This window comes from Furipterus horrens, unplaced genomic scaffold (genome assembly GCF_987537825.1).
Source record: "Furipterus horrens unplaced genomic scaffold, mFurHor1.1.pri manual_scaffold_11, whole genome shotgun sequence".
NCBI classification, from domain to species: domain Eukaryota; kingdom Metazoa; phylum Chordata; class Mammalia; order Chiroptera; family Furipteridae; genus Furipterus; species Furipterus horrens.
The window spans coordinates 14,150,869-14,176,665 of record NW_028327181.1 but is presented as its reverse complement, the minus strand read 5'-3'; the positions used below and the strand labels follow the sequence as shown (position 1 = coordinate 14,176,665).

Genomic DNA, 25,797 nt, shown 5'->3' with positions numbered 1-25,797 from the left:
CAAGCCTAGGTGTTTTCATCAGGGAATTTTACCAAACATCTGAAGAATTAACACCAATTCTGCAATCTATTCCATTCATTTTAGGAAGCCAATATTAATTACCCTGATACCAAAACAAGGCAAAGATATATTTTTTAATTTTATGTGCATATATATAACAAATATAGATGCAAAGTTCTTAAACTATCAGCCAATAGAATTCAGCAACATATAAAAAGAATTATACACCATGACCAGAAGAGTTTATGTCTGGAATGCAAGGCTGGCTCAATATTTGAAAATCAGCCAATATAAGCTATGATATTAACAGGCTCAAGAAGAAAAATAACATGATCATATTAAATGACACAGAATGGAGAAACAAAAACAAAAAGAAAAAAAAAGTAGTCCCTCTCTATCTCGCAGGTCACTTATCGTGGCCTCACTGTATCGCGGGATTTTAAAAAATATTATATTTAATTACTTATCATGGATTTTTCCCTATATCGCAGGATTTTGTGGTACTGTATACATATGTTGTTAAAGTTATATAGGTTTAAGAGTGTAGAATATGTTTAAGAACATAAGTAGTGTTTATAAAAGTGTGGAAAAGGTTAGTAAGGGAGTGGGAAAGGTTAATAAGGGACTGAGAACGGTTTATAAATGTGTAGGAAGGGTTTATAAAGCCTTAAAATATATATCGGCGGCGGCAGCCGTCCGTCTCGAGAGACGATGGTGTAGCTTCTTAAGAGTCTATCTGCACCGCCAAGAATGGCTGTGCAGTCCGACTCGGGAGTGACACGGTATCTGTCTCCTCCCGTGTTGAATCGACATCTTGCGATGACGCTGGAGTGTCCTCTCCAGTGAAGCTGAAGCTACAGAGCCTGGGCAGGGTGATATGGAGGGTCTGCTGTTGCCCATGCAGCAGACCCCCCCTCTCTTCGCAGCTGAAGGGTCCAAGGGAAAGACGGAGTCAATACAGCTTGGTTTCAGGTGCACCGCAGGAGTTGCCGGTGTTGACTACAACGTCAAACCGCCTTAGGGACTCCGGCTCCGGATTTTCTGTCGGGGTTTACTCCCTTAGCCTTTCCCCTGAAGAGGTATGCCGCAAGGCAGCGGAGGTTTTTTGGAGTCAGAGTTTTCCTTCTCTGATGTGCCCTGACTGGAAGATCGAATAAATATATATATAAAATATATATATATATATAAAATATATATAAATACTACAATAAATGTAAGGTTCCTACTTTGCAGATGTTCACCTATTGTGGTGGGGTGTGTGTCTAGAACATAATACCTGCGATAAGGGAGGGAATGCTGTCCCTGATAATACCAGATGACGGTGAGGATGCAGTTGAAACTCATACATTGCTGGTAAAACCGCTCTGAAAAACCGACTTACCATATGACCCAGCAATTCCACGCCTAGGTATTTACCCTAGGGAAATAGTGTCTCTGTACTGTCTTTGCAAATAGGCAGTTTCAAGGATAGAAATGAAAGTATAACTGTTTCAAAGTAAAAGGTTAAAAAATAAAAAAATGATCAGAGTTAGCTAAGGTCAGGGCCAGGATTGAGAGCCAGGTCTTTTTGCCTTTATCAAAATCTTGGTTACCGTTCTGAACCCTCAGGAAACTTAAGTGATTTTGCTCTTGCAGTCTCAGACTGCCAAATCTGGATGCCCAAACTGGTGAGCTCTTCTAACCTCTTGACTTCCAGTAGTACGGTAAGACATTTTCAAGTCACTGGTACATTCTATAGTTCACTGCGTTTGTATTTGCTGAAGAGCTTGAGACAGCCTCTGCCCTTTGGTGCTTTTGACTGAGTCAAGCTGTCAGTGGGGTACTTCTGAGCAATGTCAGAGTCATGTTAGGAAATAAGAATATTAGGTTATCCTAGCATTAAAAGGACCTTAGGACCATAGAACGTTCAAAGTAGAAAAGTGTTTCTTATAAAATACTATTCAGTGTAACTCCTTCACTTTACTGATTAGAAAACTTATGTTTCAGGAGCTTTATTGACTAACCTGAGATCACACAACAGATTCATGGCTAAGCCAAGAGAAAACCACATTTTTTTTTTTTTTTTTTTTTGGCTGTTAGTGTTTATGTGATGTAATGAGGGTCCTGTTGAAGTCACCAGGCAGAGAGTTGTGCTTATGAAGCATATTGAGACCACCGGATGAGAGGTTATGAACGCCTCTCATGTTCTGCATTTCCATCTCAAAAGGGCTGCCTTATTAAAATGTGTAATTTTATGGAGTAACATCGGCTAGAGCGTGATGGCTTCTACCACGCTACCCTCAGGGATAGACATCTGTAGCATTGACACATTGGACTCCAAGAGCCTAAAGTTTGCAGTTGTTTTTTATATCTTCATTCTCTTCCTTTTTATTTATTTATTTATTTATTTATTTTTATGGCATATAGCAGAACAGTGTTCCTTTTCCCTACAATGTGACCCTTGAGACTATGGTCACAGAGATATCACAATGCTAATGCTGTACCTCTAGCTTACTTGCCATAATGGCCACAAATTTCCGAAATCAAAACTTCTGAATCATGAATAATGAATGGTGACTTCCCCCAGTGCTGTTTTAGGGAGTAGCCCACGGACAGAAGAAAATAATCAGAACAAGCAATTGACTATTCAGTGCTATACACTAAAAATTATAATAGCTACCCTTTATTGAGCATTGGTTCTGTAGAAGTCACCATGCTAAGCCCCTATTGTGCGTCTCACCTAATACTTAGAACAGCCCTTGCAGGAGGTGTGATCACCATCTTATGGATGAGGAAGCTGAGGCTTAGTGAGGGTAAGAAATTTCCTCATGGTCAGAGTTAGTAAATGGTAGATATAAATATTTCACAAAATTGATCAGGAACTCATCTTCAGTCAAAAATGTTGACCTGAGGGAACTTTTTTGGTGGTTTGTTTAGAACTAGAACCAACTCTCTCAACATATAATACTGAATTACTTGATAAATCTTTCAAATTAAAAAGGCCTTATTGGACTTTTTTTAGCCACAGCCCTTGCCTGAACCGCCCCAGCACCCAGCACTGAGTTGTGTACTTAGACCAGTGTGTGTTGGGCATCCTGGCTCTTAGCCACAAGGCGCTGTTATCTGGAAGCACCGAAATACCGGCTCTTCTCTGGCGACAGATAAAGTTGAATTCCCCCAAGAAAACAAGAAAACAAAATCTGTCAGACCAGAGGAACCTCTGTAGAAGTGACTACAGAGGTGTTTCAACTGATTCATGCAGCAAAATGGAAATCCAGATTTTCAAAGACAAAGTAGACTTTCAAGGATAGTTTTCAGAATTATCTTACATAGAAACCTTAACCAGCCAGCTGTCTTTCTGCATCTACAATAGGGTTTCATTTACCTAGAAGTTTTTCATGCTCAATTTTGTTGAGGACATATTTATTTATATGTAAAGCTGGATGCACACGTATAAAGCAAATTATTCCACTATCATTCTGAAAGGGTGCACAAGACTAAGATTATTATGCTAAAACAGAACTGTTGATGGGAAACACCATTGTCATTATGAAGATAAAACTAGGGTAGTTTCTGAAACATCAGAGAGAGAGAGTTTGTTGTTATTTTCCTAAAGTGGTAAAAGAAGCCCAAAGCTCCTCAGAGGTTGTAATGTATATTCTGCTTTGTCTCAGGAGCAAACAAAGGGGGAAATATCTTTAATTCTTGGGAAAATGGAGGGCAAGTGTGTTTTTTCACACACTTGTGATTCAGATGTATGTTCATTAAATTGAATTAGATGTTGACTAGTGGCCAAAAGGAAAACACTGGAAGGTGAAAACAATGAGCTTCAACCTCAAGTTTTTCATATAGGAACTCTGATGTAGACTGGTTCCTATGCGTGTTAAACTTCTTATAAAGTCCATCAAAATAAAAAAAAAAACATTTTGAAGATTAAGAGAGTGTAGGGAATATGATGATATTTCCCCAAAGCATATTAAGGAAATACTAGTAGTGCTTTACTCTGGAATGAACTTTACAAAGCATTTCCAGTCTTGGTATTCAAAGTATGGCCCACAGATCACTGAGTAGCTTCTCATCTCCTGGGAGCTTATTAGAAATGCAGACTCTCAGCCCCACCTCAGACCTAGGAAATCAGCTTCTGTATGTTAACAAGGTCCCTTGTGATTCTTCTGCACATTAAGGTTTGAAAAGTCTTGGTCTGCAAAGTACTTTTATGTGCTTCATCTCCCCTGCCAGCATAGCATGAACGCAGGACAAAGTGTATTGACCTTACCACACACAGGTGTCATTTCCCCCGAGGTGAGGGAAATAATGGTAATGGTGGCAACTGCCCTTCCTTAAGCCCCCACTATGCGCCTTTCTGCGTAGGTGATCATGGTCCCTTTATCCTCCCGTACCTCATGAGGAAGGGATCATTAGCTCTACTTTATAGTCAGGGAAAATGAGGCGTAAGAGGGTGAGTAACTCGCCCACGATCACACCACCAAGAAATGCTGGGGCCCAGATAGCTCCCTGATCTCTCTGAGCGTTCAGCCGCACGCTAGAACGGGAAGGCCATGACCACAGTGAACTCCAGTCTTAGCTGCATTTTAGAACTGCCTGGGGAGCATTAAAAACCACTGATGCCCACTGTCTCAGTGTGTTTGGGTTGCTGAAACAAAATACCACAGACCGTATGGCTTATAAACAGACGTTTATTGCTTACATTTCTGGAGGCTGGAAGTCTGAGATGAGGGTGCCAGCATGGTTGAGGGGAGGTCAAGTGACCCTCTTCCAGGTCATAGCAGAAGGGGCTAGGGATCTCTCTGGGGCCTATAAGAACACTGTTGCCATTCATGAGGGCTCTCATGAATGCCTACTAACACCAATGCCTACTAATACCAACACCTTTAAGGGTTAGGATTTCAACCTATGACTGTTGGAGGAATACAGCATTCAGACTATAGCTCCCACCCTCAGAGATTCTGATTTAATTGGTCTGGGGTCTGGGCCTGGCATTGGGATTTTTAAAAGCTCCCAGATGATTCTAATGTGCACCCCAAGATGGAAACCCACTGGTTTACAGACTGGCTAAATGTCTCTGTTTGGCACTGTTGACAGGATCTCTATCCGGAACAGCTCACCTGCCAACCTTGGTTCCCTTGTCGCATGGGCAGACTTCGCGGTTGCTGGCACTGATAATGCCAGAGAAGTGGCATGAATACCTAAAGCATTTGATGCATTGTTGCATGCAGCAATCACATTAAGTTCAGGGCGGGAGAAATTGATAATGGCCATCCAGATCTGGCTGAATGTCTAAAGGCCCACAGGTATCATTTGGAACCTCATGATGAGTACAGTTCTCTTACCCACTACGTACTCACACAGCCTGGCCCTCGTCTCCACGCACCACCTAAAATCTTGTGTGTAGATCTACAAGCAGGTCTCAGTATTAGGCACTGCAGTGTTGCAAATAGATACCAAAGTTCTAATCCTGCTGCATCATCGGCAACAGAAGTTGGCTGTGTGCTGTACATAAGTGTTTCACCTAATCCTCAGTTTGCTCTATTTTCCAGGTCAACAGACTGAGGTTTAGAGGAAGTAAGAAATTTGCTGGACCTGCAATTCGATTCAAAATAATGCCAAACAGCCCATGTTCTTTTCTTTTTGCCACGCTTTCTATTAAGGAGGTTCTAGCCCTGTAGAGTCAAACCCTGGGAATTCAGGTTAGTTCAGCAAAGACTTTTGGAGATCCTGATGGGAACCAGACACTGAGCTAAGTTCCAGGGCCCTAGAAATGATGAAGGTAGGGTCATTTGCCTCCCGGAGCTCACAGTCTTGAAGGGTAGACAAATGGGCTTATGCAGCACTGTCTGATAGAAAGATATTGTCAGCCATATATATAATTTAAATGTTCGCAGTGGCAACATTTGAAAGGTAAAAAAAGGTGAAATTAATTTTAATAATTAATGTAACTTAATACATAAAAATATTTCAACATGCAATCAGTATGAAAATTAATGGCATATTTTACATTATTATTTCATACTAACTCTTTGTAATTCTGCATGTATTTTATATGATGGCACATCTCAATTTGGAATAGGCACGTTTAAAGGGCTCAGTAGCCTCATGTGGCCAGTGGTAGCCATACTGGACAGTGCACATCTAGAGGTACATTAGGAAAGCCTGTCTTTGTTGTCTGGGGGAACAGGGGTTAGGGGAGGTTGGTTGGTTGTTGCTACAATTTTCTACTTTAAAAAGGTACCTAAAAGCCCCACACTGGGGTAAGTGTAGTGCTGTATTCTTTAGGCTGCATCCCTGTACTCAGAGAAATAACGTGGTACGTATGCTTCTTACAGGCCCTCAGTTGTAAATGCTCTCAAATATCAACATTTCAGCCAGATGACTGAGTCCGTCTCTTGACAGAGCGTGCTTGCTCCCCAGGCCAGCCTAGAGAATGGCTCCCTGTGTCTGGTAGGCCTGGTGACCCACTGGCGCCTCCTCTCAGTGACAGGTGTTTTTAATAGGGCTTGAGTTTGTAATAATCGTAGTTATATCAAACCTTTTAAGAATCAGTGTAAACAAGTGTTTCACTTTATTAGAATGTCTTAAAAATTGGCTAGCTCACAAACTGTTCTATAGAACCCCTCTTCCTGGAGGTGTGGTTAAGGCTGTTTTTCAGTGATCAAATAATTTGGGATATTAGATGCCCCTCCAGGAAATTCAGCCTGCACATCAGCATACGAGAGGCTCTGAGAAGTCTTGTATTAACTTCATTTAACCCAGTGTTCCACACTCATTTGACCACAGAGCACACATGTGTCTGGATATCTATTAGTATCTCATAGGACACAGCTGCTCTGTGCATCAGGGGTTGGAAAACACGAAACTAGATGAGTACTTTGCTGTGATCCTGCATTTACATGAAGGCAGCCTTACCATGAGAAGGGTAAGGCATGGAATCTTTCCGTTTTCCATCTAAATTTACAGTGTGGATCAGAGAGTGACTCTTCAAGCCAGCACACCTTAAGAACTGCCATTATTTACTGCCTTTGTACGTCCTTAAACTCAAGTTGCTCTGTATTTAAGCGAACTGTTGTAGAAAGCAGGACTTGAAGAGGAATGTGGAGCATGGATTAACTTCAGACACCACAAGAGGCTGGAAATGCTGCCCAACATTGGGTTACAAAACACTGGAAACCTCTGTGGTCAAGCCCAACTCTAGTTAATTAAAATTTGTGTTTTTGAAAAATACAATAAAGATTAAAAGGGATCAAACAACTAAAGCCACTGGATTTTGAAAAAAATAAATACATTTGTTTTTGAGCTATGTGAATATGTCCAGGGTCCAGACCAATAATTACATTAAACTATTTTGTGATTTGATTATTTCATTATATTAAGGAAAGGCCACTTGTTTCTTTGGGAAACCGTGCCTGTCCCTCACCGGCAATCCTGAGCCCAATTTTAGGAACTATTATCAGGAGGGGATGTTTATTCCTTCAGAAGCTGAAGGAAATTATTTCAGACACTGGTCGATGTAGAAACCATTCAGTGCTGCTGTATCATTTTGCCTCTGCTCAGACTGAGAGCCAGAATCCTTCTCTCCTGTCGCTCCTCCCCACCCCTCTCTAGGACCCAAGTAGTTTCTCTTGTTCCATCTGCTGTGTTTTGCCTCAAAGGTACGGTATCTCACAGTAATAGTGAACATAGCGGTGACTTAGCTGCTTTCCAGTTTCCATTTCCCCGGGTCCTCTAAGGATTGCCGGTGAGTATGTGCAGCCTCTGAGCCCCAGTGTGGTAATTTCTTCTCCACCTAATTTATGCAGATGCTTCATAAAAGAAAACTCACCCTTTTGTCTCTTACCCAGTTTTTTGTAATGAGCTCTGCAACATTTTTAAATTTAATGGATGAGTATGTTTAAAGCATTTATGAATTACTTATGAACGTATTTTTATGCTGAATAAATTTCATTAATGATTTTTTTTTTAAATCACTGTTAAGCCGGTAACCTGTCTTATTAATGATTGGTGATAATCCCTTCTTCAAACAGACCTCTATGAACTATTGCAAATAAAAAGCACATTATACAGAGATATATGAATCCTCTTGCTGCAAGCCTACATGGTATTGATCTATACTGTTTTGTGTTAACAAAATTCAGGGTGTAAAGGCATTCTTCTTTTTTTTCCCTCCTCACTGGAAGAGCCGTTAGCAACGTTAGTGGTCATTACCATGAGCACCTCCCTACTGGAGGGCTTTATGTGTAGTTTGTGGCACTTCCATTTCTACACCTGTTGCCTGATATTATGACCCTGCCTTCCGTACCAGGTTGTGAGCAGGCACCTGTGTTCATCGTCTCTTATCCCCGATGCCCACCACGGCAGTACAGTAAATGTTTGCTGAAAGAACGATAAAGGCGTTTTAGCAAATTATGTCCAAGCCAACAGAGACTAATCAAGTTATTCACTCTCGGAGTTCGCAGGACCTGAGCCTAGGGAGGTGGGACAGGAAACAGGGACAAACTAACAGTAACCAGCTGTCTGACTTCGGGTAGGCTGCTCCCCTTCTTTGTACTTCAGTTTCTCCATCTGGGAAATGAATGATGAATAACTTTGCCTCCCTCTGAGTAACACTATAAAGATAAAGGGAAAGAGAGATGAGAGCATGGCGAGCTCTTTGGAAGCAAGATCAGTGTAACACTAGTCATCGTAATTGCCACTGTTACTAGTTTTCTAGGGTGTGCCATGTATTCAATTTACTCCTTTGAAGAACACAGAGGAGACAGTTAGCTGGGGTGGAGGGTTCATCCTGGTGAACATGGGAGACGAGGGTGGTTCAGCAGTTTAGAATCCGTCTTTTCAGTATTAGGGATCCTGTGGGACTTTGTCCTAAAGAATTACCACCCCCTGCCTCCATCCGAAGATGCTGAAGAGAATTGGAGACCCATGGCTAGGTCTCAGGTGAGCAATCTGGATGTGATTTAGAAGTCACTGCGCATAGATAGCGTCTCTCCAAATTGTCTACCTATAACCTACTTACAGAAGCCTCAGTTTATTGCCCAGATGCCATTAAATGCTATCAAATACACTGATTAAGAGCTTAAACTTTAGAATTAGACTGCCTGGTTTCATAGCCCTGCTTGCTGCTTTCTAGTTGTATGTCCTTGGGCAAACTTCTTAACCTCTCTCTGACTGATCTGGAACAAGATGACCCTTGAACAACACGAGTTTGAACTGTGTCGATTCACTTATGTGTAGACTTCTGTTAATGAACTTACAGTTGGGCCTCTATATCCCCAGGTTTCACATCTGTAGATTCAGCCAACTGCAGATCAAAAATGTTTTTAATCCGTGTGTGGGAATCTGCAGGCGCAGAGGGCTGGCTGTATGCATTCTCCGTACCATTTTATATCAGGGACTTGACTGGTCACAGATTTTAGTATCATGAAGAGTCCTGGAACCAACCCCCTGTGCATAGACACTAAGGGAAAAGTGTAGTGAAGTTTTGGGGGAGTCAAAAGTTATATGTGGGTTTGCCTCAGACGGTGCGGCTCAGTTGATTGGGTATCATCTCACAAAGCAAAAGGTCTACTGGTCCAATTCCCGGTCGGACACGTGCCTGGGTTGCATGGTTTGTTTGGTCCCCGGTTGGGGCACATACGAAAGGCAACAGATCAGCGTTTCTCTCTCCCATCGATGTTTCTTTTCCTCTCTTTCTCCCTCCCTTTCCCACTCTCTAAAAAATAGAATAAAACAAAGTAAAATAAAATAAAATAAAAAGTTATATGCAGGTTTTTTACTGTATTGGGTGGGGTAGGGTGGGTAGGTGCCCCTAACCCCCATGTTGTTCAGGGATCAGCTGCAGTTAACTCATAGCTCTTGTGTGAATTATAGTTACATATATAAAATGCCTAGAACAGTGCCTGGCACATAGTAAGTCCTCAATAATTCTGGCTAGTAAAAAGGATATTATTTTACATTGGGGATTGACCTAGGCACTATATGCATCATCTTTCTGTCATCTAGCTATAGATCTGACACCAGGATTTGGCCAGCCTCCAAGCTGGAGAACAGAACCAAATCCCACTGGAGCATAAACCACATACTTTCTTTGTGAGTAAATATTAGATACAGCTTATTTATTTGAGCGTCAAACAGGGAAAAATAGAGATAAATGAAAAATTGCTGCAGAATGAGGGAGAGACAATATTGATTCTCAGAAGGTAAGCAGACCTTTAAAAATTGTTTACTATAGGAACTAATAAAACATGCATACACGTTTGGCATCCTTAATATTAAATAGATGCAAAAAGGCATGAAATAGGACTAGAAAATAATAATGAGGCATCAGCTTGATAGTGGAGGGGAGGATCAGAGGAAAAAGAAGATGGGTGAATTTCAAGGAACCTAGAAATGTAAAATCTGCAGTAAATTTAGAACTGAGCAGAACTGATAAAGTGGGAACCCGAATCAGTGAAGTGGAAAATAAGCTCTATTAGAATATGGAAGAAAGGAACAGAGAGATGAAGACAAGAATTAGGAAGTGTTAACAGGGCTTGGCAGGTCTTTTTCTCATCTTGCTGCCACATTTCAGTTGGCTGGTGTGTTGTCTGGTGGCTTCTATTGACAAGAGGAGTTTAAGCCTGTCCTGTGCCTTGAACTGCCCTTCTCTGGCTTCTTGGCCAACCCCAGAAAATCTGTTTCTTTCGCCACATCCTTCACCCTCATTTTGAATGAAATCTCTTGTCTGTTATGACGCCTCTGAAAACCATAGTGATATAGTTCTGACTCAGTGCTTCCTAAGAATGGCTTATATATATCGCGGATCACTTATCATGGCCTCACTGTATCGTAGGATTTTTAAAAGTATTATATTTAATTATCATGGATTTTTTGCTATATCACGGGATTTTACGGTACTGCATACATATGCTGTTAAAGTTACGTAGGTTTAAGAGTGTAGAATAAATGTAAGGTTCCTACTTCGTGGGGGATCTGGAATGTAATACCCGCGATAAGTGAGGGAATACTGTATTTTTCCATTATGAAAACACTATGAGAAGAGCAGCTGAAATAAAAACATTTTTTGGTCTACAAAACAGAGCTGTACAGAGCAACATAATGACCACTTTCATTACCAAGAAACTGTCAAGACCAAAAAAAAGAGATTCGTCTACATCCTGTAAACCCATACTGAATGACTGAATTCTAAGCAAAGAGCTAATAGCAGATACCTCTCATCAAAATCCTTTTTATTACCATCTTCCTTTAAGAGCCTGGTCTTCTTTTAATTGTGTTTAAAAGTGAGTACATATAACATGATCTCAATAATATAAACAAAACAATCCACGCCAACACAAAAACAAATAGTCAGAAACTATACTAAAATGTTAGCAATGATTATCTCAGAGAGTCATGAAGATAGAGGTATAGATAGATGCCTTGAAAGATAGAAAGAATTTTTCTGTATTTTATATTTTCTTCATCGAATATATTGACAGTAATCTTTTGGCTAAGAAACAGAAAATCTGACTTACAATGACTTAAACAAATCGGGGCTTCTTTTTCTCATAACACAGTAAGTGTGAGGCTCCTGACACTGGTCCCAAGGTTAAGGATAACGGGACCTATTACTCTGCAATCCCCGTGGCCTTTCTCTCATGCTCGTTCCTTATGCCTCATGATCCCATGATGGCTGCTGAAGCTCCAGGCATCATGACATGTTCCAATCAGGAGAAGCAGAGGATGCTGAGCCAGATTCTCTGTATCCCATTATCAGAAGAGCAAACGTTTTCCATAAAACACCAGCAGGCTTCTGCTTTTGTCCGCTGATTACAATAGTGTCACTTGACCAACTCTGGCTGCAAGGGCGGCTGGGAGAGGGAATATTTAGCTTTCTAGCCCTATAGCCAAAGACACTAAGGGAAAGGAGGAAGTTGAAAGTGAGTGTTGAGTGAGCCAAACTTTGCTGTCTGCCAGAGCATTTTTTAACATGTATTATTTTTATAATTGAAAACATATTTTTGAGATCATTATGTTCAACTTTAATCTATTATAGAATATCACTAATGTAAAAACATGCACACCAAGAGGACAAAAAGAAAGCCACAGAAGCATTAAAGTTGTCTGCTCTGGGTCTTGACACTAATGGTATTCTACATTAGCATTACCGTATGTGATCTGGGTGGGAGAGATTGGATGGTTTCTTTCTTTATGTTCATACAGAAGAAGTGGTTGGCTGGAGATGGGAGTGTGGATGGAGAGGTGACTGGTTTGGCAGGATAGACAGACAGGGACCCATCTCTTTCAGGTGTAACAAGGCTGCAATGTGTCAAGAACCAACAAACGTTTTGGGAAGCTATAGTTTAGGTGATTTCTACAGGTTTCTCTGACCCTGTGAGTCTACAACTTGGATAAAGGAGGTAAACGGGGTTTTAGATTTAGAGCTGTCACAAGAGCTTAGACGGTTCACATTCCTTCTCTGCATTATGCATGAGTGAGCCGGCCTCAGGAGCCTCTGATTTCCTAAGTAAATCTCACACAGAAAGGGAAGAAAGACTAAAAGCAGTAAATTGATTCACTATTTCAATTCCATTTTGCTCTTTTCCATGTTTTTGAAAATGCCCTAACCAAAAGCCCATGTACTAATAGAAAAATGAGCAGAATATATGAATCACTTGTTTTGATAGCATTATGCTTAATCTAGCTAGAACACTTCACACAGTCATAGAGTTTGAGTTTTCTATCCAGTGTGAATTTTTAAAATGAAGCTTTTCAGTCCCAATTGCCTTGGGAAAGCAGATTTTATAATTTGCTCTCCAGCCTTGCTGGAAAATCCATCTGTCTTTGCAATTGAATTTGCAAAGTGAAATCATTTTGAAGGGCTGTTCTTTTGGCCAGCTCCTCTGGTCCTCCTCCCTCTCCCTGTCTGTTTCCAGGGCTCCCTGTTGGTCTGGGTAGCCCATGCCATCCTCTCATGCTCTCTGGGCTGACAGAATGATGTGGCCCTAGAGGGTGGGCTTCGTCCTCACCCCAGATGGCCCAGCTGAATACTGCAGCAGTTGCTGCCTCTGGCTCTCAGAAGGGCAAAGGAACCCAGGAGAAAAGTGCTGGGCTGGGAGCTGGTGGGCCTGAGTTCGGGTCCTTGCTCTGTAAGTTAGTGACTGTATGGCCTTCGTGAGTGCCTTCCATAGCAGACCCAGCCACCCTGCCTTTGTCCGAGAGTGACAAAAAAGAGCGAAGGCCCAAGGACTCAGGAAACCGACAAGTGTCATAAAATGTTAGATTGAATTCTACTTAACAATTCACGAACATTTTGGGAAACCTTGAGTAGGCAGTTAGATTTATGAGACTAAGACATAGTAGAGAACTCTAAGCGGAAATCGCGTATCTGGAGTCACATAGTTGGTTCTTGGTGTCATGGTATTAAATGAAGTAACCGAGGAGAATTTTGTAATTATTGTCATTATTATTTCTGCTACTACTATGTATTTCTATTATTTAGGAAGGGTTCCCCTCTCCCTGATTAATTATCATAATAGAATTGAGAGGAAGCCTATATATATATATATATATATATATGTGCGTGTCTTTTAATTTATCTTCTCAGTGAATCACATTTCACAGGTAAGAAACTGGTGAAGGCAGTCAGTAAGCCAGATTTTAGAAATTAAGTTTTCCAGTTTCTCACCGTTTTGCTTAAATTATTGGATACCAGCCAAAAGACTTCCCAAGTAATTAACTTTGATAACTAATTTTAGCAACTTCAATAAATGATAGAACAGAAATGAAGTTTTTACTATTATTATTATTACTAATTAGTGACAGGGTATAAAATCACCTCAGAACACCCAGTATTCCTCAGCATGGTCTCTTGGCTTTTGGGGGTACAACAGTTCTTCATTGTGCAGGACTTTCCCATGTGGTACAGGTTGTGGGGTACCCCTGAACCCATCCATAACCTGCCAGTGTGGGCCCCCGGTATGTTGACAACTGAAAGTGCCCCACCATGTTTCCAGATGCCCTTGGGGGCTCCTGTCTCACATGCACACACCAAAACCCTTAAGGAAATGCACCCCATTCTCACATCACATGCAGAACTTGGCTCGGATATTCTCAGAGCCCGTGATTCTTCATCCTTAGAGGTGACGATCTCATATCAGGTTCCCTTTGGTATGCTTGCTTTGGAAATATGATGGCATCTAAGACCTAGAGTGAATTACATTCTATAGTAAAATTATGCTAGAGGTAGTGTCATGTTTTGATTTTGTTATTTGTAATATTGAGGACTATATTTATCAGAGCTGTTTGGAATAATACCAGTACCCTAAAAAACAGAGTATCACACTTGAACGACAACTTGAGGCCAGGAGAAGTGAGTTCCCTAACAGCACATGACAGTGAAATGGTAGAGCCAGGAATAGGGAACTTCCGATTCTGGTTACAGTGCCTTTCTACCATAAAATACTGTCTCCAAGCAACTGGTACTTCTGGGTTATTAAAGCTGATAGAACAGTTTAAGGGGGTAGGCAGCTTACAAAGGCAGTCAGTTGAGCATGTAACAAAAGTAAAAGGGTTTTTTGATTGCTTGCTTGTTTATAACTTGTTTCATTCCATAAAGGATTTTACTCAGTTTACAATATCAAATGATGATACAATAGAAATAGAAAATTAAGATCAGGAAAATACAAATAAAAGTAGGAAACTGAGATCAGGGAAAAGATCCCAAACATGAAGCCCATTAACAGTTGTTACAGTAGAGCTTCCTGTCTGAGTCAGAGCTTCCTGGTGGCCAAAGCAAAAAGAGTAACACATAATCTTCATTACCCAAAAGATTGGAGCATAGAATTCCTCAAGGGAAGGGAAGCTGAATTCTAAAAGCAGTTTCTCAAGAGAGATTTTATATAAGGAATTCTGGTAACAAAATTCATAGTATCAATAAAATTTTAACAGTAAAGTTATAATAGAGTTCATTATGCTTTTTCTAATAGCAACTTGAATCAAAAACAAATCAACCCTAGAGCATTGAGATTAAACCTCAATTCATTGAAGCCTATTCAGTATGGATCCAAGATAAGTTGGTTCAAGTTTATAGACTTTAGTGAGCTCATTTTATTCAGGGCTAGAATTCAGAACATCCAGAAGTGTGGATGACTTAAGCCCCTCAGGGAACTTTTATTAACAGGTATCTTTCCTCTCATACAGACTTTGTTAGGACAGTTTGAAATTGCAGGTTATGACAAGGATTGGAGGGTTGATATTGGATGGTACAAAAATCTTAGTGATCCAAAACACGTATATTCACACAGCCTACCACAGGCTCATAACAACCTTCAGAGGCAGCTCACTAACCCAGACCTGCTATGACTCCATCTTCCTACAGCGGCATCATCTGGAACACATAGCTTCCCCAGTCAGTGAGGCAGGGGAAGAGAGAGGGTGGAACATTCTACTCCGGCTCTTAAACGCTTCTGTCTGGAAGTAACACATCGCTTGTAGCCACATTTCATTGGGCATTCCTAACTTCTCCTGAGTAGGGACATATATATATAGAGAGAGAGAGAGAGGAGAACCGGAAAGTATAGATCATTAGTAAATTCTGCCACAGACTGGGAAAAAAGCAGTTCCAGCCAAGCAAACGGGATGGGAAAGTCAGGTCTACAAAGCAGGGTGGGATGGGGCAGAAGGGCAAGTGGGCTGCCTTGTGGCTGGCATTGCAGAGGGAGTAGGGACAGGAAGGAGTGGGATGGAGCTGGGTCTGGAAGGCTTGTAAATGCATTTTAATTGGTGTGCACTTTACTCTGCAGGCCACATGGACCCTTAGAAGGTGTTCCAAGGAGGTGGGATTGGCCCAGCTTTTAGAGGCTCAGCTCACAGGAGGAGCAGAAGCAGCTATCTCTGCATTTCAGTAATTCTACCCCAGACCTTGAAACAAAAGAACTGTGTGTTTCGTATTGAAACAACTCCTTGAAACATTCTCTGCATTGTTAACTTATGAGGGTACCTCCCACCTCTTATTGTGAGATCCAGAATGAAAACCAGGCACGCTCTTCCTTTTCCAAACAGTGACTAATGGCGGGGCTCGGCCAGGCAGGCCCAGCGTATTTTTCACTCTGCTCTGGGCTTCCCCCCAAGTCCTCTCCCAGTGGCCTGGCCACAGCCATTAGGGATGATTGTGCCCAGCGCTCCCTGCCTCACCATCCATCTCCAGAGCGCACCTCTCCAGCCACCGCCTTTTAAAATAGGCTTAATTATCATTCCCCTACTTCACAGCACAATTAATCTTCCCCACTGCCGCGGGGTTTGCAGCTGTACAGAACCAGGGACTTTCAGAGCTGTTCACCTGCAATCTTGGTCTGTAACTATCTGAGGGAACTAGGAAGTGGGGCCATGTGTGAGGCAGTGAAATATCTGTGGGTTCCAGGCTGGCTGCTTATCACTGTTATTGACCCCAGATTTTTAGGACAATGGCAGGAGGGGACTACAGAGGAACTAACTGCCTCTTTCCAGCATCAAGGGAGCCTTGAGGGCCAGGGAGTGAGCAATTGGGGGCTCTCTATGTGACTACATTTTATTCCCTCCAAGTCTGGTTTTAAAATGAATAAGTTCTGGGGATCTAAAGTATAGCAGGGTGTCTATAGTTAATAATATTTATATATGTGAAATTTGCTGAGAGTAGATATTAAACATCCTCACCACAGAAGATGATAAATGTGTTATTTAACTTGATTTCACAATGTACATGTATATCAAATCATCATATTGTGTACTTTAAATATGTATAATTTTATTTGTTAATTATACCTCAAAAAGGTGGCATGGGGGAAAGACAGGTAGTTTCTAATGCAGTGTGTTTGTGGGAGGGGGAGGTGGCATCCTCGACCTTATAGCAGGCTCCTCAGAATGGAAACAGAAGGGGAGGGGCAGTTGGGATCTGGAACAGAAGTGCCACTGAACTCTCAATGTCACTGAAGACATCCTAAATTGCTGTTGAAGCAAAAGAAGATAAGAGCCTCTCACTTCATTTATCCTTTGGAGAAGAAGAGCCCGATGGGTTTGATAGGAAATGTAGACAGATGTAATTAAGATAAATGATGGCAGAAGAGACACGTGATGGCCCAAGAGGTGGCACCCACACAAGTGATTACATCTGCCTCCTCCTACTACCTTAGGGTTTTCTGGTCGCTTATGTGTATTTCTTTGCTCTAGATACAAATTTAGCCAGACCGTCAGTCTTTTCTTATATAGCTGCCACAAGGTTGGTTTGCCATGACAAGATGATGGTCATAAAGGAGAAATGGGCATAAAATCATGGCCACATGCCCTGGCTGGTGTGGCTCAGTGGATTGAGCACCAGCCCGTAAACCAGAGGGCCCCCGGTTCGATACCCAGTCAGGGCACATGCCTGGGTTGTGGGCCAGGTCCCCAGCTGGGGGCATGCAACAGACAGCCTCTCTTTCTTCCTCCCTTCCCCGCTCTCTAAAAATAAAAAAATAAAATCTCTGAAAAAAAAGAGTCATGACCACTTTCCACCAGCTTCATTCCAGAAGGGGAGCAGGTGAAACAGCACAGATGCCTGAGTCAGAAGAACCCAGATTCCAGTGTCAGTCCTGTCCCTTAGAGCTGGGCTGTCCTAAGTTCTTGAGTCTTCTGGGTCTCGGAGACCGCAATATTGACCTCGCAGGATTGTTTTGAAGTGTGAATGAGATCGTCAAGTAGAGAACCAGGCACAAGGTCTCAGGAAAAGCTTACCTCCTGGGAAGATTCTTGTAGCTGAAATCTACTAACTGCTTTTGGAATTTCTGCCATTTAAACATATCTGTACCTTTGCTGTCCTCCATCGGCATAAGTAACGGAGACTTTTCTCCAGCTACATAAATAGTAACCAGAAAACGAGTTAGATAAAACATCCAGCGATTGCATTTCTAATCCAGGGCACTTTGATTTCAGCCATCTGTCTACTAACCGGGTCTGTGTCCTCTTCTCCACCCCAATCTTTGGGATATTTTAGGTACAGTATACAGGAAGTCTCTGTGGAAACTTGAGAGGCAGAGCGTCCAGGCAACGGAAAGATGTCTTCAGTTGGAATGATGGGTGCCCTGGAGAAACTGGGGCCACTCCTCCTGGTGAGGGGGAGCACTGGGAGGAGCAGTGCTGTTTCTGTGGAGCAGGTGTTCCCCGCTGTTTTACCATCCCCTCCCATGCGGCCTGTTTGAAAGACAAAATATCATCCTGCCCTTTAAGATCATTTAAAATGAAAGGTACAACGAAATATCATGATTATAAAATCAAAGCAATGGGGCGAAGCACTGTGTTGTTTTCAGTCTGCACGCGTCCTCCTCCCACGGAGGCTGCTGTCGCTGGAGAGGCTGGCAGCCAGCGGGTTCCTTCCTCTCCTGAGGTCCCCGAGACAGGGAAACTGAACTTGGACATCCTCATCAGGACTTAGCTGTGAGGAAGAGCCTCCTGATCCAAAAAGGGCTACAGAAGAATGCACAGTACAGCTCTGTGCATATCTTTATTATTTGACTTAACTTTCTATTATGGAAATACACAGGGCGGGGGGAGAGAGAACAGTACAATGAACCCCCACAAACTCATAGCCCAATTGTCAACGTTTTGCTAATCTTGTTTCATCTATTTTCATAAACACACACACATGCATGCACACATGCTTACTTCCCAACCCCTGCTAGGATATTTTACAGTAAATCGTAGACACCACGTCATTTCATTTGTAAATACTTCCATATGTATTTCTAACAGATGAGAACTTTTAAAAACACAGCTACTGTCCAATGTTACACCTAGTGAAACTAATTAGTAACAGTCCCTTCGTGCCTTCTGCTTATTTTGAAAACAGATAGGCTGGTGCAGCTGAGGGCATGTGGGTCAGGAGTTCCTTCCTCAGCTCTGCCACTAACTCACTTCCTCTCACTGGGCCCAGGTCATGTCCTTTCTACAGTGAGCCTGTGAGAGGGCCTCTTCCAGTTCCCAAATCGTGTATTTCCCCTGGGAATGGCTGGTGGCGTGGCTGGGATGGAAGCCGCGAGAAAGAACAGATGAGCTCTTAGCCCCTGTTTGGATGGGGCACTATTAATCATCAGAACAATAATATTTTTCAGTAAATGAGAAGAGCCCTTCCGCTGTTTGTTTGTGGAGGCTCACTGGGGCCCCACTTTTACAGAATTCACAAGTGAAAAGCAGCCAGAATTCGCTGCTAAAATATTAGGTGTTCTAGTTTCAGTACAAATGCTTCTGCTTGACTTGTCCTGTTCACACCCCCATTAGTCGTGCTGGTAATGGTTGGTGCCAAAGTAATGCCCGACTTTTTTAAAAGAAAGTTTTAGATAGTATTTATTAAATTTGTGCCTCTTCTTATAATTTTTTGGTGTCACAGTGACTAATTTATACCTTATATTTTCATATTATCAAAGTTTGTTCATAATCATCCGCAATATTTGCACCCATGTTTGTCCCATCTAAAGGCCACATTAGAAACGTTTTACTCTATGAGTTTCATGAAGGTGCCAATGCTAGTACAGCAGCAAAGTCTATTCAGAGCGCTTGTGGGGACGATGCAGGGACCGAAAGAAGTTGCAGGAGGTGGTTTTCCCATTTCCAAAGTGGGGATTTCAGCTTGAAAAACAAGCCAAAAGAGGGTCATCCAAAAACACTTGATCCCGAAGTGTTGGAAGCTGCTGTCACAGAAAACCCCACCATCACCTCCAGGGAACGTGCAGAACAATGTAACGGAGCCCGTACAGCGGTGCTGCGCCGACTGAAAAGGACCGGAAAGGTGTCAGTGGTTGGGAAATGGGTCGCACACGAACTGTCTCCAGAGAATCTGCAACAGCGTGTTACGTGTTGTGAATCATTGCTTTCGCGACACCTTCAGGCACCACTTTTAGGTCGGCGTGTTACAGGTGCTGAGAAGTGGATCCTTTACCGTAACGTTAAATGCTGCCGATCGTGGATCAGTCAAGGCGGAAGAAGAGTCCAACAACCAAGAGGAGGACTTCATCCAAAGAAGATCATGTTGAGTGTGTGGTGGGATACGGAAGGGACTGTCCATTACGAACTGTTAGACACCAATCCAACAATTACTGCTCATCTTTGCTGTGAACAACTTCGTCATCTGAAAGCAGCTTTGAACCAAAAGCGACCCTCTTTAGACAACAGAAAGGGTGTCATCTTCCATCACGATAATGCTCGTCCTCACACAGTTTGACTCACCAAAAACTTCCTGAAAGAGCTTGGTTGGGAAATATCGCTTCTCGTCCATATTCTCCTGGCCTTGCTCCTTCTGATTATCACCTGTTTCGGGGGCTACAGGACTATTTTGATGGTCTTAGGTTGACATCAAGAGATGTTGAAAATGAGTTGGATTCATATTTTGCTTCAAAACCTAAAGAATTTTACAAACGTGGCATTTGAAGCTAGTTGACAGATGGAATGAGGTTCTAGAAAGCAAAGGAGGAATGTTAATGAATAAATATTTTCATAATCATGGGCTTTTTCATTTTTAAAATAGACCTCAAAATCAGACATCATTTTTGCACCAACCTTATAATAAAGGCAGAACGCATTGAGCACTTACTGTGTCCCCAGCACTTGCCCTAGCTTCCAGTGAGCACGCTATCCGTGGGTTTCACATGAATGGCTCCTTCAAGGAGACATTGCTATTCGCATGGCAGTGACCACTCCTGAGGCCCAGGTGGAGGCCTACGGTGCTGAAGTATAAATCCATAACCACGTGTCCTTTCTCCACACACTCTGTGAGAACTCTTCTTTGGGGCTGAGCTCCTGCCCCACTAATCTTCATTTAATTCCCCTCCCTGTGGCACACTGTCACCTAGCACACCCCTGCTGACAGGCCCTCTGTAAGTCTTCATCTGAGTGACGGCCCTGGAAAATCCCGCTGCGGTCTCCAAAGGGAAGGAGGATCTGCAGATTACCTCCGCAGCGTGTGCAGCCGCTCTGCTGGCAGTCGCAGGCCCGCTCTTCTGTTGCCTCAACAAAGGGCAAGGCTGCCAAGAGCGTGTAATGTTCCGTTCAGAATTCTCCAGGCTGGCAGCGGCCAGGACAGTAGAGACACAGGGCACAGAACACTCCCACTCAGCCAGCCCGTCTCCTCTCACCTTCGGCTGCGTCCGGAAGTCGTCGTTTAGCGAATCTTCCTATGATCCTTTGTAGATCCTTGGAAGTGTCAGATGAGGAGGAAGGAGAGGAGAAAAGGGGCGTGCATGAACTAGCCTGCTGGGGTCACAGCATTTCGCTGTAACCAGCAGGCAGTTTCTTTCACAAACCATGCAACCCTGGGTAGCCATTATCATCCTAACTGCTCCCTATTAACTAGGCCAGACTCTTCTGGCCGTGAGAGCAAGAGACATAGAATTTCTTTTCCTTTCTCCCACTCTCTAAATACTGCTCATACCATGTTTAGATAGTTTACATAGATTATCGATATCGGGACTATTATGTTTCTCATATCATTTCTCTGAGATGATTATAACACTACCTTATTAATAAGAAGGCAAAAAACAACGGGCAAAGGACCTGAAGAGACAGCTCTTCAAAGAGGACATACAGGTGGCCCATAGACATGTGAAGAAAATGTTCAACATCACTAATCATCAGATAGATGCAAATTAAAACCACAATGAGATGTCACCTCACACCGGTCAGAACGGCCATCATCAGCAAATCAACGAACAGCAAGTGCTGGCGAGGATGTGGAGAAAAGGGGACCCTAGTGCACAGTTGGTGGGAATGCAGACTGGTGCAGCCACTGTGGAAAACAGTAGGGAGTATCCTCAAAAAATTAAAAATGAAACTCCCTTTTGACCCAGCAATTCCACCTGTGGAAATATACCTGTATCTTAAGAATCCTGAAACACCAATATAAAAGAATATATGCAGCCCTGTGTTGATAGCAGCATTATTTGCAATAGCCAAGACCGAGATCTGGAAACAGCCTAAGTGCGCATCAGTAGATGAGGAGATAAGAAAGCTGGGGCACATTGGCACAATGGAATACTACACTGAAGTAAGAAAGAAGGAACTCGTACCTTTGGGGACAACATGGATGGACCTGGAGAGTATGATGCTAAGTGAAATAAGCCAGTCAGTGAAGGGCAAATACCATATGACCTCACTTATATGTGAAATCTAATGAACAAAATAAACTAATGAACAAAACAGAAACAGAAGCATCGATACATAAGCAAACTGACAGCTGTCACAGGGAAACGGGGGTCTGGATGAAAGGCGGTGACAGGATTAGCCAAAGAAAGGTATGCGTGACCTGCAGACACAGACAATGATATGGGGATTGCCGGGGGGCGGGGGGTAGAGGTGGGCAAAGGAGAAAAACCAGGGCAACTGTAATAGCATAAACAATAAAAGACAACAAAAACACCAAAAAGTTTTCCATTTAAAAAAGAAAGAAAAGCTCAGAAACATAAAGTGACTGTCTCAAAGGTAACTCAGCTGAATGAGGCGAGACCCAGGCTTGCAAAACAGAGCTTCCGACTTACAGTGTGCCTTCTAGATGCCTAGCCAGCTCACTGTGTGATGGGGTGCACCTAGGGCGGGTGCGGGGCTAGCAAGGGGACCCGTGTCTTTGGTGGTAGGGAGCAGGCAGAAAACTCGAGCTGCCTCTGATTGCCTTCTCGGAAGGTCTCGACATCTTAGCAACCAACTAGTGATTATATTGGCTTAAAAATCATTGCAACGAAAATCAAAAGCCGTGAGGGAAAGATCAAGGCGAAGACATCGCAGGGGGAGAAAGCTCTCAGAGGGAGATGCGGGTGCTGCTGCCGCCCTCCCTGGGCCTGGCTCCGTCCACAGCTGGGCTCATGGCTGGGCAGATATTTTGACCTTCATTTCAGAAATGCAGAAACTGAGGAGAGAGGGAGGAAGATGATTCATTTTCTCTCAGGCTTCCTGGAAATTTGAAATCTAAATGTTTCTCTTTAGAGGAAAGCAATTTAAGGGGACAGGCCAAATGCAGGTCTTTAGAACTGAAACGTTGCCGTCACTAATAATTTTCACTACTAGAAGGTAATGCTCAGATATTGCCTCTTTGGCAGCTTAGAGTTTCTAATCTTGAGACAGGGTCTGAAAAACTCTGATCCTTCCAGCTAGGATGCCAGTGACATCTCCAACCCAGGGGAGTGGCCACGTCCGGTCCCCAGGAATATTACTCCTCTTATTGGATCAGAGTTTCAAAAATACTTTCAGTAATTTTCAAACCAAGAGCTATGTATTCATTATAGAAAAAAACACAGTAGAGATCATCAAAAATAAAAAAAACTCCTGCCATTTCGCCACTCAAAGATTATTACTGTCAACATTTAAATAAATTTTATGCTCTATGTGTATGTAGTATAAATGTAAACATATAAGTACATATACACATCTATTAACATTTTTATTAAAACATACTATTTTGTGACCATATATCCCATTAATATATTGAAAATGTTTTTATGTCAATATGTAAACTTCTACTTTACCATTTTTAATGGTGCCATGTTTTTGCATTGTATAGAGTACCATGGTTTCTTAGTTATTTTTTAAGTACATTTTATTGATTATGCTATTACAGTTGTTTCAATTTTCCCCCTTTGACCCCCTTTGCTTGGTACCTTCTTCCCTCCAGCAATCCCCCCCTTAATTCATGTCCATGGGTCATGTGTGTAAGTTATTTGGCTTCTCCCTTTCCTATACTATTCTTAACAACCCCCTGTCTAATTTGTCCCTACCAATTATGCTTCTTAATCTCCTCCCTACTGATAACCCTCCAGATGATCTCCATACGTATGATTCTGTTCCTATTCTGGTTGTTTGCTTAGTTTGTTATTGTTTTTTACATTCAGTTGTTGATAGTTGTAAGTTTGTTGTCATTTTAGTGTTCATAGTTTTGACCTTTTTCTTAAGTAAGTCCCTCTAACATTTCATATAATAATGGCTTGGTGATGATGAATTCTTTTAGCTTTACCTTGTCTGGGAAGTACTTCATCTGCCCTTCCATTCTAAATGATAGTTTTGCTGGATAGAGTAATCTTGGTTGTAGGTATTTACTTTTCATCACTTTGAATACTTCTTGCCAGTCCCTTTTTGCCTGCAAAGTTTCTTTTGAGAAATCTGCTGATAGTCTTATGGGAACTCCTTTGTAGGTAACTCTCTGCTTTTCCCTTGCTGCTTTTAAGATTATCTTTATCTTTAACCATTGGCATTTTAATTATGATGTGTCTTGGTGTGGTTCACTTTGGGTCTGGTTTATGGGAAGCCACACCACCTCTCCACCTCCCATCTCCACAACTCCACCCCTCCTGCCTGTCTGGACGAATATGGCTTCTTGAAATCCTTGGTTGTCAGGCTTCCATAAAACTCTGATTTTCTGATGGTTCTGGTTGTTACTTGTTTTTGAGATCTGGTTGTATTTCTTTCTATGGTTGTGCAAGGAGGCGAAACGTGGCTACCTACGCCTCCATCTTGATCAGAAGTCAGCTTCTTAGTTATTTTTAAATTACAAAATATTTTACTCATATAAGCAAATACACAGAATTGCCATAGTTTAACCTCTACTACCTCCAGAATTTTCCTGAAAGCATCTAGTAATTTCTGCAACTAATTCTTAAATTTCACTTTATAATTTACAATACACTTGCACATACATTATTTAATTGGATCCTTACTACCACCCTCTAAGGTTGGTATCATGATTATTAATTTCCTTATTTTATAGATGAACCTTACAAAGCTCAGATAGGAAAATGATTTATCCAGTACCCTAAGTCCAATTAATATCAAAGAGAGGGCTGGGCCCAGAGACAGGCACAACTCCAGTGGCGGGGCAGACCCCCGTGGCAGGCGGGGGGGAAGTGGGGAACGGAAGAGCGGCTCTGACATGTCCTCTCTCCCCACCTCACTTCAGCATTTATTATGTGTACTGACTTGTTTATTCCGCGGCTGTCTCCACTCTGACCCTGTATGCTTTTTGAGAGCAGATTCCTGTCTTCATTTCTCTCTCCCCTGCTACCCACCACAGTTTAGCATCCAGTACTCAGTTAGAGTTTCCTGGGTCAGTGTGTGAGGGAACGGACGCATGAACAAGCAAACAAACAAGAACAAACGAAAGGCGTCACAGAGACAAGGAAATCGCGGGGCTAGATTTTGACAGCTTTCTTCCTCAGTGCTTCTATTTTCAGTTCAGATATTGTAATAAGAACTCATCTTGGCGTCTTTGGGATTTTGTACTTCTGCAGGTTTTGGCCACCACTGCAAAGCTCACACACAGATGCATGATAAAGCGTGGTCAAAACCCGGGGCAAGGAGAAACCAGGCTGCAAACCCTAGCTGTAACTGGGGTGAACCGCGGTCGCCTTGGAGGCACCTCTGAAGTTACCTTTATAATATCCCTCATTTGGGGTTACTTGATATTTATGATATCTCTCATTTGAACTGCTTGTGAAAACAATAGCTTAGTTTAGTAGCTTATAGCATAGTTTGTGAGGGTTGTTTGAAGTGCTGTTATCGTTGACAGTAAAACCTATGTAGCAGAATTGCCAGAAACTTTGGAACAAAAATCATTTAAATCCCATCACTTAATAAGGCCACTATCTTTAATTTTGCATAATCCCCTCAAGGTCTTGTCCACGTGCACACATTTTTTCCCTCACTGTTGTCACAGGGAGCAGGCAGCATTACTTTCTGTGCTTTTTCCACTGAACGTTATTGTAAGGACCTTTTCCCTCCACTTTTCTGCATTGACTTTATAATTATTTTTTTAATGACTGCGTAATCCTCTACTGAATTGATATA

The 25,797-nt window shown here is 42.3% G+C and overlaps 1 protein-coding gene across 1 annotated transcript in view; it reads left to right on the top strand.

The window, feature by feature from the left end:
• The window catches only part of TTC28 (tetratricopeptide repeat domain 28), a 260,354-nt gene that overhangs the window by 141,010 nt on the left and 93,547 nt on the right, over window positions 1–25,797 (top strand). The gene's annotated exons all lie outside the window — the stretch shown is intronic.